Source organism: Mustela putorius, unplaced genomic scaffold (assembly GCF_011764305.1).
Source record: "Mustela putorius furo isolate JIRA1106 unplaced genomic scaffold, ASM1176430v1.1 tig00003901_pilon_pilon_pilon, whole genome shotgun sequence".
NCBI classification, from domain to species: Eukaryota; Metazoa; Chordata; class Mammalia; order Carnivora; family Mustelidae; genus Mustela; species Mustela putorius.
In genome coordinates this window covers 17898367-17912220 of record NW_025422049.1, presented here as the reverse complement: position 1 = coordinate 17912220, position 13854 = coordinate 17898367, and the positions used below count along the sequence as shown (strand labels likewise).

General features: G+C 39.6%; 1 protein-coding gene across 1 annotated transcript in view; it reads left to right on the top strand.

Moving 5' to 3' along the window:
* Positions 1–1646: 1646 nt before the first annotated feature.
* Positions 1647–13854, top strand: part of VSIG1 (V-set and immunoglobulin domain containing 1) — a 111937-nt gene continuing 99729 nt past the window's right edge. Inside the window, exon 1 of the mRNA XM_045068303.1 lies at positions 1647–1768. The gene's annotated coding sequence lies outside the window, so the exon portion shown is untranslated. The remainder of the gene's footprint in view (positions 1769–13854) is intronic.

Sequence of the window (13854 nt, the reverse complement as noted above, 5' to 3'; positions counted from 1 at the left end):
ACATATCAATATATATGTGGGTTTATTTATATTTTTTAAAGTAGACTTCATACCCAGTGTGGAGCCCAATTCAGGCTTTTAACTCATGACTCTGAGATCAAGACCTGAACAAAGATCAAGAGTCAGATGCTTAGCCAACTGAACCACCCAGGCACCCCTATGTGTGGGGTTTTAAAAGCAAAAGCTCTTTAACATTGAAGTTTTCTAAAATCTACTTTGAAACCCCTTTTTTACCCCACCAAAATACCTCTTTTTAAAATTCTAAATTGAGGAGATATAGACATGTGTACCTATGAGCCTTCTGGAAGGCTAAGGTTGGAGCCTGGTTAACTCAAGAGAAAATTGAGGACTCAAAGATTATAATATATATCATAGAAATTCCTGAAAGTAATGGGAAAATAAGTTGATCGGTTTCAAGAAATTGTGCTATTTAATATGGAGAAACAAAGATTGAGAAGACAGGAAGATTGGTAAAAAACCTCTCTTCATCTCAAAGAAGGAATATTACATGGTTGATGATGGTGGGCTGGGTCTCTAGGATGGAAAATTTATAAATAATGGAATTTTAGATCTTTTGACTATAAAGCTTATTAAAGATATACCATTTCCCCCATGGGATTTGAAAGAAGCTCTGAGATAGAATTTTAAATTTATGTTGTGTACAATTGTGTAATGAAGTGCCCAACACTGGAATAATTTAAAAATGCCAGATGAGCCCAGGAAAAGGTAGGAGGCCACTGTGGGCTGGAGACCTCAGGAGGTGGCTTTGTAAAGGAGGTGTGCCAGGAGCTGGAACTTGAAGGAAGACTAGGAAAACAGAAAACTTAGACAGCAGTGGCTGGTTTTTCTTCTTTTTCTCTTGGTAGCTTGAGCACATGTTACCTACCAGATGCTAGCTGTATGGAGCTCTCTTCTTTCTTGCATGTGAGTCAGACTTTAAAAGAGCTGTTTGCGTTTGCCAATGCCGTAGGGGACACAGGAGTACAGCTTCTCTGTGAAGGTCTGCAGCATGCAAAGACTATTCTCCAGAATCTTGTGTAAGTGTCTGATTATCCTTGTTCTCACAGACCTTGGCACTTGAGGTTCAGTAGGACTCTATGGTTAACAGCCGCCCTGGTATCCCCATTCCTTCAGACTTTCTGAATGTTCCCTTTCTGCAGCTAGCTGTGAGTCCCTTGCCCAAGTCCTGAGCTCCACCTGGCGCCTGACAAGGCTGCTTCTAATTAATAACAAAATTGAAGATTTGGGACTGAAATTGCTGTGCAAAGGATTAAAACAGCCTGACTGTCAGTTAAAGGATCTGGCGTAAGTATCATGGACTATAGCCACAGGCAGAATTTCTTGATGTTTCAGCAAATCTTAAAATTAAATGAGTATTTTTTGGCCTGGTGATTGAATCTCCAAGGAAGCAATAAATGAAGAACCAAATAATAAATGTTTCCCACTCCACAATCTCTGCTTGGTCCTGGCCCAAGGGATTTTTTTAAACACGATACTCTGAGTTTCTACTGTGTTTTTCTAGTGCGCAAACAGAATTCCTAAAGTAACTCCGTGCAGATGAACTGATGCCAGCCTTCTCTGCTTTATTTCCTGGCAGACTGTGGACCTGCCACCTGACTGGAGAGTTTTGTCAGGATCTGTGCAATGTGCTCTACACTAATGAGTACTTAAGAGACCTTGACCTCAGTGATAATGCCTCAGGGGATGAGGGCATGCAGGTGCGATGTGAAGGGCTGAAAGACCCCTCCTGCAAACTGCAGACCTTGTGGTAAGTGCACAGCAACTCTTTGGTCCCTGGGCTCTCATTCCCAGCTCTGTATGAAATGGAGGTTCATTGTGGAACTCGGGGTAAAACTGATTTCTTTCTTGAATCCACAATTCTTCATAAGTTATCACACTGTCATCTCACAGTTGTGTGCTGTGGAGCCCTTGTCTCTGTCAACAGAAATGAAACCTAACATTGCTAGACCTAAGTGGAAACCACCTTAAGATTTTGGAATGCAAATGCTGTGTGATGCACTGATTCAGCCAATATGTAAACTACAGACATTCTAGTAAGTTACTATGGTGAGTGGGAGGGAGGTAGAAGGAAGGGGGTCAAGAAAGACATGTTGGGTTTGATCATAGCCCATCGAAGTGAGGAAAGAAGAAAAACTGAGGGCAAGCCATGCCTAGGCAAAATATCAGAGTAAGTGAAATGAGAAGTAGGCCTCCTCCTTGGACACAGGGACAGGGCTCAAGGCAGAGAACAGGCAGCACTGGACAGCACTGGATCTCACTACTATGAGAAGCAGCATGGCATAGGAAAAAGAGTACCATATCTAGATTCTGTTAGGTCTGGCTTAAATACTGGGTTTAGCATTCACTAGCTATATGACCATGCTTACTTAACCTCCCTGAACTTTAGTATCCATGTCTGTAAAAGGGAGCTAATACTAGTACCTGGCTATCTGGTGTTAACAGGAGTCTTGAATGAAGTGAAATGTTAATTATAAATGTACCAATTACAACCATTGGCACATAGGTGGTACTCCATAAGTGTTAGATTCTTTCCCTTTTACTCTTCTTATACTTGCCAGGGATCTTAAATATTTACATTTGAGAGTTTTCAAGACTCAAGGAAATGAAGCTGTAATGATGCAGTTATATGAAGCGGAGGTCTTGATTCTTTCTGGTCAATGCCCATCTGCCAGCTCAGCAGGCTGGCATGACACACAAAGTCACTCTTAATTAGGATACAGCTATGCTGTGTTGGCAGCTAACCAGTGACCAAATGGCCATTCATTTCTGGCATTCAGAACTGGAACACATAGTGGAAAATAAAGGCCGAGTGCAAAAATTCCACATTTCAAAGCCAATTTGACGGATTGAAGTGTAAATGAAAACAACATAAAGGCCTGATTACAAATCTGGCTGAAACAGAAGCTGGTTCTCTACTAGCAAAGTGAAGTGTGTTAGTTTCAAAGGCTTGAAAGCACGGTGATTACTGCCCAGAAAGAGAGAATCATTCACAACACGATGAGCCTCAGAGATTTAGGGACCTCCATTCCATGGTGTCTTTCTCAAAAGAGGTGACTGCAGTCTATGTTGTCAACAGGTTGGAATAAGCTTAATGAACAATCCTAGTGTTTTTTCAAGTACTGAGTAATTTAATGTGGTAGCACTCCGTAGTGTGTATGCTTCAGCAAAGGTCTTAAGTGGCAGTGACGAGAAATTATTTTAGGATGGGATGCCATTATTTGCTTTCTATTGTAAATTATTACACTGTTTCCTGTATTTCTTGCTCTTTGCCTTTTAACCAATGTGCTTCCATTCTGTTTTGGGGGCATCCTTCAAACCCTTATAATTTGTCAGCCGACAAGTTGATAACAATGTGCAGTAATGGCTCAGAATACAAAATAAAGGACATACATGCACACACACTCACAGAATAGACACCATTCACTTACCTCAAATCAATTTTGATTTTTAGAGTATATGTAAGATAAACAACACTGTAATTAATGGAAATATTTACTTACCAAGCAAGGTAAAAGGAAATTATGGATGATTTAATGTTGTGGTGGGATTGAAAGGGGGTATCATTCCAGGAGATCCTTCTAAAAGGGGGGGTCTCAGCTGTAAATTACAAAGACTGGAGGAAGAAGGTTATTTTCTAAGAGCTCCTTGGGTGTGGGGCTGAATCTTTTTCCTCATTGTATTCTCTCCTGACCCATAATGTTCCTGGCTTAGCTTTGCATATATAAATACATACAGAAGACCAGTTAGTAATTTAGAGCATCTGGAGGCAAGGAAAGGGGACAGTTAATGACATGTTCAATAAAGGCTACGTGTCTAGACATTCAGGTCAAGGAACAAAAGAGGCTGTGGCCTTAGAGTGGCAGAGCTCATCTTCATTCATTCCACAGGTACTTGCTAAATATCTGCTATGTGCTAGACACATGTGCCAGGTGCTAGGAGACAAGAGTGAATAAGACACAAGACATAGTCTATGCTCTTCAGGGGCCAGGGGGTTTAGTGGTAGAGATAGGCACATAAACTGAAGAATATAATAGGGTGATCATGTGGTCTTAAGAGAGTCCTGGCAGGAGACAACTCACCTAGTCCAAGAGGGTCAGGGAAAGCTTCTTGGAGGAAAGACTACCTGAGTTAAGTCTCAGGACTATTGCCTGGAGAAATGAGGGTAAGGATAAAGAAGGGTGGCCCATGCTCAGGAAATAGCTTGAACAAGGTAGCCAGACAATAAACTGCATGGTTTATGATAATTGATGGGGAAAGGGATGGGAAGGAATTTGCTCTTGGTGGAGCATAAAGTACAAAACAGAACGTGTCAAGAAGTGAGACTGGGAGGTGGGGTAGGCAAGGCCTTGTATGCCATCTGTGGTTAGTAAGACCTGTTAGCAGAGCTCTGAGTGCCAACTCAGTCATTGCTCTCTTTCTCTCGCATACTCTAGTAGTAGTGCCTTTTGAGTCCTCTCTTCACCTTTTCAAAACTGGTCACTATGATAGAGCCAGTTTTTCCCCCTGCTTCTCTGTTTCTCACTGCCACAGGGGGCTGATGTTAAGAACGGACCCTAACCAGTCCCACAGAAATTTGGTTACTAGACACTGATATGCTGTCTGGTCTGGATCCCTGCTAGCCCTGCAGTGCCATCATACTGGGGCTCTGAGATTACAAATCCATTAATCCACATGCAAACATGCAGCCATTGTTCTCTAAAGTATTGCATGTGTCAGGGTGGTTGGGTCTAGAGGAACTTCTGGAATCAGCCACAGGTGTATATATATATAGGAGACCTGCCCTTGTCCCACAAAGGTGTGGGTGGGCCCCTGAGTTGAGTCAGGGTCCCCACTTGAACCTTTTTCTTTCTTCAAGATAATTTTATTTTATTGGCCTGTTGCCTTTCCCAGGCACTGGACCTTGGATAAAGGTCCTTGATGCATGTCCCTAATTCTAAATTTGGAAAGAAAGTGTTGAGAGTAACTGGTCTCTTAACTCCCAGAAGATCTCTGGGCTTCCTAAGCATATTGACTCACTTCTTCCCAACAGTGAGCTTTACACATCAAGAGGTTAGACAGCTTTTGCTACATCACTCAAAAAAAAAAAATTCTCAAGGTCTTGTTACACTTCCATGACATTAAATGTCTACTTACCCTATAATTCTATAATTACCAAGGTTACTCATTTTACTTTGCTAAGTAAAGATTAGCTTCTATGCACTAAAAACTAAAATCTTTATCTCAATGCACACTTGAAAGAGCTTGTACCTTCTTTTGTAGTCAGTGGGTTTTAACTGTGGAAATACATGTGAGGCTTGAAGTGCCTGCTGGACACTGTAGGAAGTTTTCTAGTAGCTGGGCAGTTGGATATAGGAGCATGCCCTGGAGATGATAGCTGAAGCCATGACAATGAATGAGATCCTCTAGGGAGAGTGAGAAGAGAAGAACCTCTGAGGAACATCTCTGGGGAATTAGCCCTGGGCAATACCAACTTTTAAGAGGTGGGTATGGAAAGGAAAGCCCAGGAGAGAAACGATGTTCTGGAAGCTATGGGAAAAGTGAGTTTCAATGAAGAATTGCTCAACAGTGTCAAATGCAGCAGAGAGGGCCAAAAGGATGAGTGCTGAAACCTATATCCATTGGATTTAGTCATTAGGAGGCCATAGGTGATTCTGCCGAGGGCTGTATCAGTGGTGTGGTGGGGCTGCAGGTGATTCTGCCGAGGGCTGTATCAGTGGTGTGGTGGGGCTGCAAACCAGACTGCCATGACTTGAAGAGACTGGAGATGAGGAAGGGGAGAAGGAGCAGAGACTAGAAGTTCGCAAAAAGGGGACAGCTGGGAGGCTCAGTTGGCTAAACATCTGTCTTTGGCTTAGGTCATGATCTCAGGGTCCTAGGATCAGGCTCCCTGCTGTGGGAAGTCTGTTCCCCTTGCTTGTGCTTGCTCACTCACTCTCATAGACAAACAAAAAAATAAATGAATTTGTGAAAAGGAGGAGAGATGTGGGGCTGTAGCTGGGAGGACTTGTGGAACTGCAGGAAGGAGGGAGTTGTTCTTTTTCCTTCTTGGATTTGTTGAGGATAGGGAGATGTATAGGCTGAATGAAAGGAGCCAGTAGAGAGGAAGAGGTTACATATACAGGAGCAGGAACTAATGGGCTAATGCAGGAGGGCCTTGGACAAAGGCAGTGTGGGACGAGAGTGAGAGTCCAAGAGGAAGCAAAGCATTTTCTCAAGGAGAGCAGCCAAGGCTGAGGGAGGAGGTAGCTGGCTGAGCAGGTGAAGTAACTGAGTGGTGCTGGGAGCAAGTAGAATGGGAGTCTTATCCCCGAGGACAGGAAAACTAGTGAAGGCATCTGTTGGCTTGACTTGACACAGGACTTTTCATTTTTCATAGCATTGACACAGATCATTTACGTGAAGAAACATTCAGAAAGATGGATGCTTTAAAAATGAACAAGCCTGGGGTGCATGGGTGGCTCAGTGGGTTAAGCCTCTGTCTTCAGCTCAGGTCATGATCTCAGGGTCCTAGGATCGGGCCCTGCATTGGGCTCTCTGCTTGGCGGGGAGCCTGCTTCCCTCTCTCTTTCTGCCTGCCTCTCTGCCTACTTGTGATCTCTCTCTCTGTCAAGTATATAAATAAAATCTTAAAAAAAAAAAAAGAACAAGCCTGGAATCACCTGGTAGTTTCCAAGGAGAGCCCCTGAATCGGCTGCCTATAGACCCCCACCCCCTAATCTGGCACCATCTTTAACAGTTGTGCAATATTCTTGTTCAAATCCTGTTAATCATTGCTGAGGACCCTAGTGTGAATCAAGTGGCAGTGATAGCTATTTGTTACATAGAATCATCCACTAAGTAGGATGTGAAAGGCAGATGCACTTTAGTTCAAATGTTTTCAGCAATAATACCTTACATTCATATATTGTGTTATAAAGTTTACTTTGTTTCCACAGAAATCCTCAAAGGTAAGAAGATGAGGCTCAGAGGGGTTGTGACTAGCTGTGGGTCACACTGCTCATTAGTGAGAAAACTGGGACTGGAATCTAGCCAGGATTTACAATGCCCAGACCAGGCAGGGAAACAATAGAAAAAAAGATGTGAGTGAGTCAACTTGAAGAAAGAAGATACTTGAAATGACTAAAGGGCAAGAGGGTACATGAACACATGTTCTGTCTTATGGTGCTGATTTTAAGTAAAACTATAATTCACCAGAGAGAGAGAGAGAGAGGAATGAGTCAGGTTGATAGGGAAAGGCTTCCTGGAAGTGCAACTTGATGTGGGCCTTGAGAATGAGCAGAACTGAGACAGGGGAGATAGATTGCCTCAAGGCTGTAAGACTGTAGGCAACAGGGCTATGTTTGTGAGCAGCTCACTAAAAGTGCCTAGCGAGAGACAAATGTTGGCAGTAGGTTTCCCTGAGCTGCAGCAGTATCTGTACCCTAGGCTCCTAAGGGTTCTCTCCAGTTCCCAGGTTCAGCTCCCTTTCTGAACTTTTAATACCTACTTCATGTGTTTGTTCTTATTCATGCACTCCTATAGCCAACTCCCTCTTCACCCCTGGCAGCATATCACATAGCCTAGCACGACTCCTACAGGACCCCATTCTTCTCTCTCTGCCTAGCTTCCACAGAACACCAGATGAGACGAGTGGAGGGAGGGAATGCCAGGCAAAGAAAACAGCACGAAGTCCATGAAATAGGTGAACGTGGTGTGGGCTGGACAGAAAGGTAGGCTGACTTGATTAAGGTGTAGCGTTGTCTCTGGAAGCTACTTGACTAGCGCTGGGACCCTAAATAAGTCACACAGACTCTTACAGTTTCTATTTTCTCATCTTCAAAATGGGGGTAAATTGACATTAACCTTGCAGGGCGGTTGTTCCCAACATGGTGCCAACACACGCACAGTAGGTACTGGAATGGTGGCTATTTGTAGGAGGGTATAAATGCAATATAACAGCTGTGTTTGAGCTCCCAGATTTTCCTGCTGTGTAGTCAGCGTTAACTGTGCATTAGAACGAAATGTGTGTGCCAGAGATAGTAAAGCTAACAGGAGAAGGGACACGTAGTGAGTAGTTACTGGAAGTGAGAGGTCCAGCTGTTCCATGTCCTCATCCATCATCACGTGTTGTTCCTGGCTACCCTGGGAGATGATAACTTTCAGTCAGGAGACCACATCTGGACTGAGAAGAATGGTCAAGACTTTGTTTAAGTTCTTTCCCTTTCGTTATTTAAGACTTATTTATTGAGAATTATTATGTTCCAGGTGTTGTGCTAAATCTTGGCTTTACAGAGACGAATATGCCTTTTCCTGTGCACATCCCCTGCCATCTTCTCTAACTGCCCTGGTCCCTCTGTCAGTCTAGTAAACAAACATCTGGTAAAATTCAGTCACATTAAGAACTTAAGGATATAATATTGAATGAAAGATTGCAGAACTCTCTCTGTGTGTATGTTTGTGTGTGTCTTGTTTGTATCCAAAAATAAATATACATGTGTATGTATATGTCCAGAATATGTGTGGAGTAATGTATGCAATAAATTGCTAACTAGAGTTATCTCTGTCAAGAGGAATTTGATGAGCAGGAGCAGTGAGAGAAAAGGAATTTCTGTTTTTACCTATAACCCTCTGTTCTACTTGATGTTTTTACCATGTGCATGCATTAATTTAAAATTAATAAACTTGATATTAAAAATAAAACTGATTTATACCAAGAAGTTATTTTTCTTCTTTTCAAAATGTGACAATTTAGAATAAAATACAGGGCAGGCTTATATAAGCATGACAGAAGCCTAAAGGAAAAGAATACAAGATTTGACATCAAAATTAAAAAAAAAATCTTTACAAGAAAAATCCATAAATAAAATGAAAAGACTAGTGATTAGCTGGAAGAACATATTTGGCACACATATAAATAACAAATCTATGAAAAACAAAACATGACGGACTTCTACTTCCAGCAATGATGAAGTAACAGTGAATGGATTCATCTTCCCACATTAACAACTCAGAAATGGGCAAAATATATGAAATGGCCATTTTCAGATATTGGATAACAAGCAGAGTTGGTAAAAATAAAAAACAAACAGCAAGATGGTAGCTTTAAACAGAACCATATCAATAATCATATTAAAGTTAATGGTCTCACAGCAACCCAATTAAAAGGCTGAGATTGGTAGAATACAAAATTAAAAAAAAAACCCACAACGATATGCTGGCTATAGGAAACCCACTTTAAATAAAAACACAAATAGGTTAAACAGAAAAGGTAGGGAAAAGATACACCATGTTAACACTGATTTTTAAAAAGCTGGAGTGACTATATTATTGGATAAATCAGATTGCCAGCAAAGAATATTATCAGAAATACAGAGGGCTATTTTATAACAATAAAGTGGTTAATTTGTCATTAGGACATGACAAACCCAAAAATATATGAACCTAAATAACACATTCAAAATACATGAAGCAAAAACTGACTGAGCAAAGAAAAACAGACAAATCCACAATTTTAGAGACTTCAACATCTTTCTCACTAATTGACAAACCAAGGAGACAGAAAATAAGCAAAAATATGTAGATGATTTGAATAACACAAGTAATAAATTTGACCTAATTGACACCTACACAACACTCAGCCCACCAACAACAGAAAACATATTCTTTACAAACCCACGTTGAACATTTACCAAGACAGACCATATCTCTGCTGTATAATAAGTCTCAATAAAGTTAAAGGATTCAAGTCATATGAAATGTGTTCTCTGACCACAACGGTGTTAAATTAAAAATCGGTAAAAGAAAGAGATATGGGAAATTCTCTGAATATTTGGAAAATAACATATTTCTAAATAATCTATCTCTCAAGAGTAAGTCTAAAAGAAAAATTTGAAAGTATTTTAAACTGAGTGATATGAAAATATGAGACATACAAATTTGTAGAATATAGCTAGAACAGTGCTTAGAGGGACATTTATAGCGCCAAACGACTATATTAGAAAAGAAAGATCTTAAATCAATGACTTCAGCTTCCTCAATAAGAAACTTAAAAAAGAAAAATTTTAATTCAAAACAAGCAGAAGATATGAAATAATAAATATAAGAACGAATACACATATACTATATGATTCTGTTTTTTATAAAGTTCTAGAAAATTCAAAGTATTATAATATCAGAGTAGTGGTTACCCAGCAACAGAGTTGGGTAGAGGAAGGGATGCATTACAAAGGAGCACAAAAATATTTGGAGGTGATGGATATGTTCATTATCTTGTTTGTGGCGGTGATTTCAGTCAAAATTCATCAAATTTTTCTTTTTAAATATATTTAGCTTATTTTATGTGAATAGATATTTATTTAATAGAGCTGTAAACACACACATGCATATGTATGTGCTCATACACACACACAGACACACACACACAAGCATGTCTGAAAGACTTATTTAAGAAGATCAGTTGTTTGACCCCCTTCTTGTATGGATAAGGAACCTGGGGTCCAAAGAGGGCAAGATCACAGAGCAAATTCATAAGACTGGTATTAGAGTTTAAGTATCTTTAATCCATGTAGTGCTTTTCTTAGTATATCAAAGGCAGAAGTCAGATTAAAGGAATAAAGTAAATGGTGGATTTTCAATCATTTGTGGCATACCCCTGGGAAAGAGACATGGACATGGTGAAAAGGAGTGACTTCCCTAGGATTCTTTCAATGACATGCTGGAACTGGTTTGTACTGACTCATGAATATTGGTGGTTACATTTTCAGAAAGTTTGAAAGTCAGTTATTAAAGCCATTATTAGAAATTAAATGATATAAACTTGCAATTAAATAAATTTGTATTAAAATAATGATCATAAATATGCTGAACACACCACTTCCTAATTATTTTGCTACATTTTACTATCTGTGCTCTTGAGGTTTTCACTTCTGTTGTATGTTGGGCATCCTCACCAACATGTCATTTCCTGACTTGTTAATTTTAGTCATTCTGACTGGTGTAAGGTGGTATCTCATTGTGGTTTTGATTTATATTTCTCTGATGGCGAGTGACGTTGAGCACTTTTTCATGTGTCTGTTGGCCATTTGGATGTCTTTTTTGCAGAAATGTCTGTTCATGTCTTCTGCCCATTTCTTGATTGGATTATGTGTTTTTGGGGTGTTGAGTTTGATAAGTTCTTTATAGATTTTGGATACTAGCCATTTATCTGATATGTCATTTGCAAATATCTTCTCCCATTCTGTTGGTTGTTTTTTTTTGGTTTTGTTAACTGTTTCCTTTGCTGTGCAAAAGCTTTTGATCTTGATGAAGTTCCAATAGTTCATTTTTGCCCTTGCTTCCCTTGTCTTTGGCAATATTTCTAGGAAGAAGTTGCCATGGCTGAGGTCAAAGAGGTTACTGCCTGTGTTCTTCTCAAGAATTTTGATGGATTCCTGTCTCACATTGTGGTCTTTTATCCATTTTGAGTCTACTTTTTATGTGGTGTAAGGAAATGGCCCAGTTTCATTCTTCTGCATGTCACTGTCCAATTTTACCAACACCATTTGTTGAAGTGACTGTCTCTTTTCCATTGGACAGTCTTTCCTGCTTTGTCAAAGATTAGTTGACCATAGAGTTGAGGGTCTATTTCTGGCCTCTCTATTCTGTTCCATTGATCACATATATGTTTCTTTTTGTGCCAGCACCGTACTGTCTTGACGATTACAGCTTTGTAATAGAGTTTGAAGTCTGGAATTGTGATGCCGCCAACTTTGGCTTTCTTTTTCAACATTCCTTTGGCTATTCGGGGTCTTTTCTAGTTCCATATAAATTTGGGGATTATTTGTTCCATTTCTTTGAAAAAAATTGGTGGTATTTTGATAGGGATTGCATTAAACGTGTAGATTGCTTTGAGTAGCATAGACATTTTCACAATATTTGTTCTTGCAATCCATGAGCATGGAACACTTTTCCATTTCTTTGTGTCTTCCTCAATTTCTCTCATGAGTACTCTATAGTTTTCTGAGTATGGATTCTTTGCCTCTTTGGTTAGGTTTATTCCTAGGTATCTTATGGTTTGGGGTGCAGTTATAAATGGATTGACTCCTTAATTTCTCTTTCTTCTGTCTTGTTGTTGGTATATGGAAATGCAACTGATTTCTGTGCATTGATTTTATATCCTGACACTTTACTGAATTCCTTATGAGTTCTAGCAGTTTTGGAGTGGTGTCTTTTGGGTGTTCCACATAAAGTATCATATCATCTGCAAAAAGAGTTTGACTTCTTTGCTGATTTGGATGACTTTTATTTCTTTTTATTGTCTGATTGCTGAGGCTAGGACTTCTAGTACTATGTGGAATAACAGTGGTGATAGTGGATATCCTTGCTGTATTCTTGACCTTAGGGGAAAAGCTCTCAGTTTTTCCCCATTGAGAATGATATTCAGTGTGGGTTTTTCATAGATGGCTTTTTATGATACTGAGGTATGTTCCTGCTGTCCCTACCCTGTGAAGAATTTTGATCAAGAAAGGATGCTGTACTTTGTCAAATACTATTTCAGCATCTATTGAAAGTATGATATGGTTCTTGCTCTCTCTTTTATCAATGTATTGTATCACATTGATTGATTGTAGATGTTGAACCAACCTTGCAGCCCAGGAATAAATCCCACTTGGTCGTGATGAATAATCCTTTAAATGTACCATTGGATGAGAGAATTTTTGCATCTGTGTTCTTCAAGGATATTGGTCAGTAATTGTCCTTTTTGATGGGGTCTTTGTGTGATTTTAGGATCAAGGTAATGCTGGCCTCATAAAATGGGTTTGGAAGTTTCCCTTCCATTTTTATTTTTTGGAACAGTTTCAGGAGAATAGGTATTAATTCTTCTTTAAATGGTCTGGCCCTGGGCTCTTGTTTGTTGGGGGATTTTCAATGACTTCTTCAATCTCCTTATTAGTTATGGGTATGTTCAGGTTTTCTGTTTCTTCCTGGTTCAGTTTTGGTAGTTTAGTTTTGGTAGCTAGGAATGCACCTGTTTCTTCCAGATTGTCAAATTTGCTGGTATATACTTGCTTATAATATGTTCTTATAATTGTTTGTATTTCTTGTGTGTTGGTTGTGATCTTTCCTCTTTCATTCATGATTTTATTAATTTGGGTCCTTTCTCTTTTCTTTTTGATAAGTCTGGCCAGCAGTTTATCAATCTTATTAATTCTTTCAAAGAACCAGCTCCTAGTTTCTTTGATTTTTTCAACTGTTCTTTTGGTTTCTAGTTCATTGATTTCTGCTTTAATCTTTATTATTTCCCTTCTCCTGCTGGGTTTAGGCTTTCTTTGCTATTCTTTCTCCAACTTCTTTAGGTGTAGGGTTAAGCTGTGTACTTGAGGCCTTTCTTGTTTCTTGAGAAAGGTTTGTATTGCTATATACTTTTCTCTCAGTACCACCTTTGCTGTATCCCAAAGATTTTGAACTGTTGTGTTTTCATTTTCATTTGTTTCTATGAATTTTAAAAATTCTTCTTTAATTTCCTAGTCACCTCATTCATTCTTAATAGGATGCTCTTTAGCCTCCATGCTGCTCATTTGAGTTCTTTCCAATTTTCCTCTTGTGGTTGAGTTCTAGTTTCAAAGCATTGTGGTCTGAAAATATGCAGGGAATGTTACCAATCCTTTGGTACCAGTTGAGACCTGATTTGTGACTCAGGATGTGATCTATTCTGGAGATTGTTCCATGTGAACTAGAGAAGAATGTGTATTCTATTGCTTTTGGACGGAATGTTCTAAATATATTGTGATGTCCCTCTGGTCCAGTGTATCATTTAAAGCCTTTATTCCCTTGCTAATCTTTTAATTAGATGATCTGTCCATTTCAGTGAGGGGG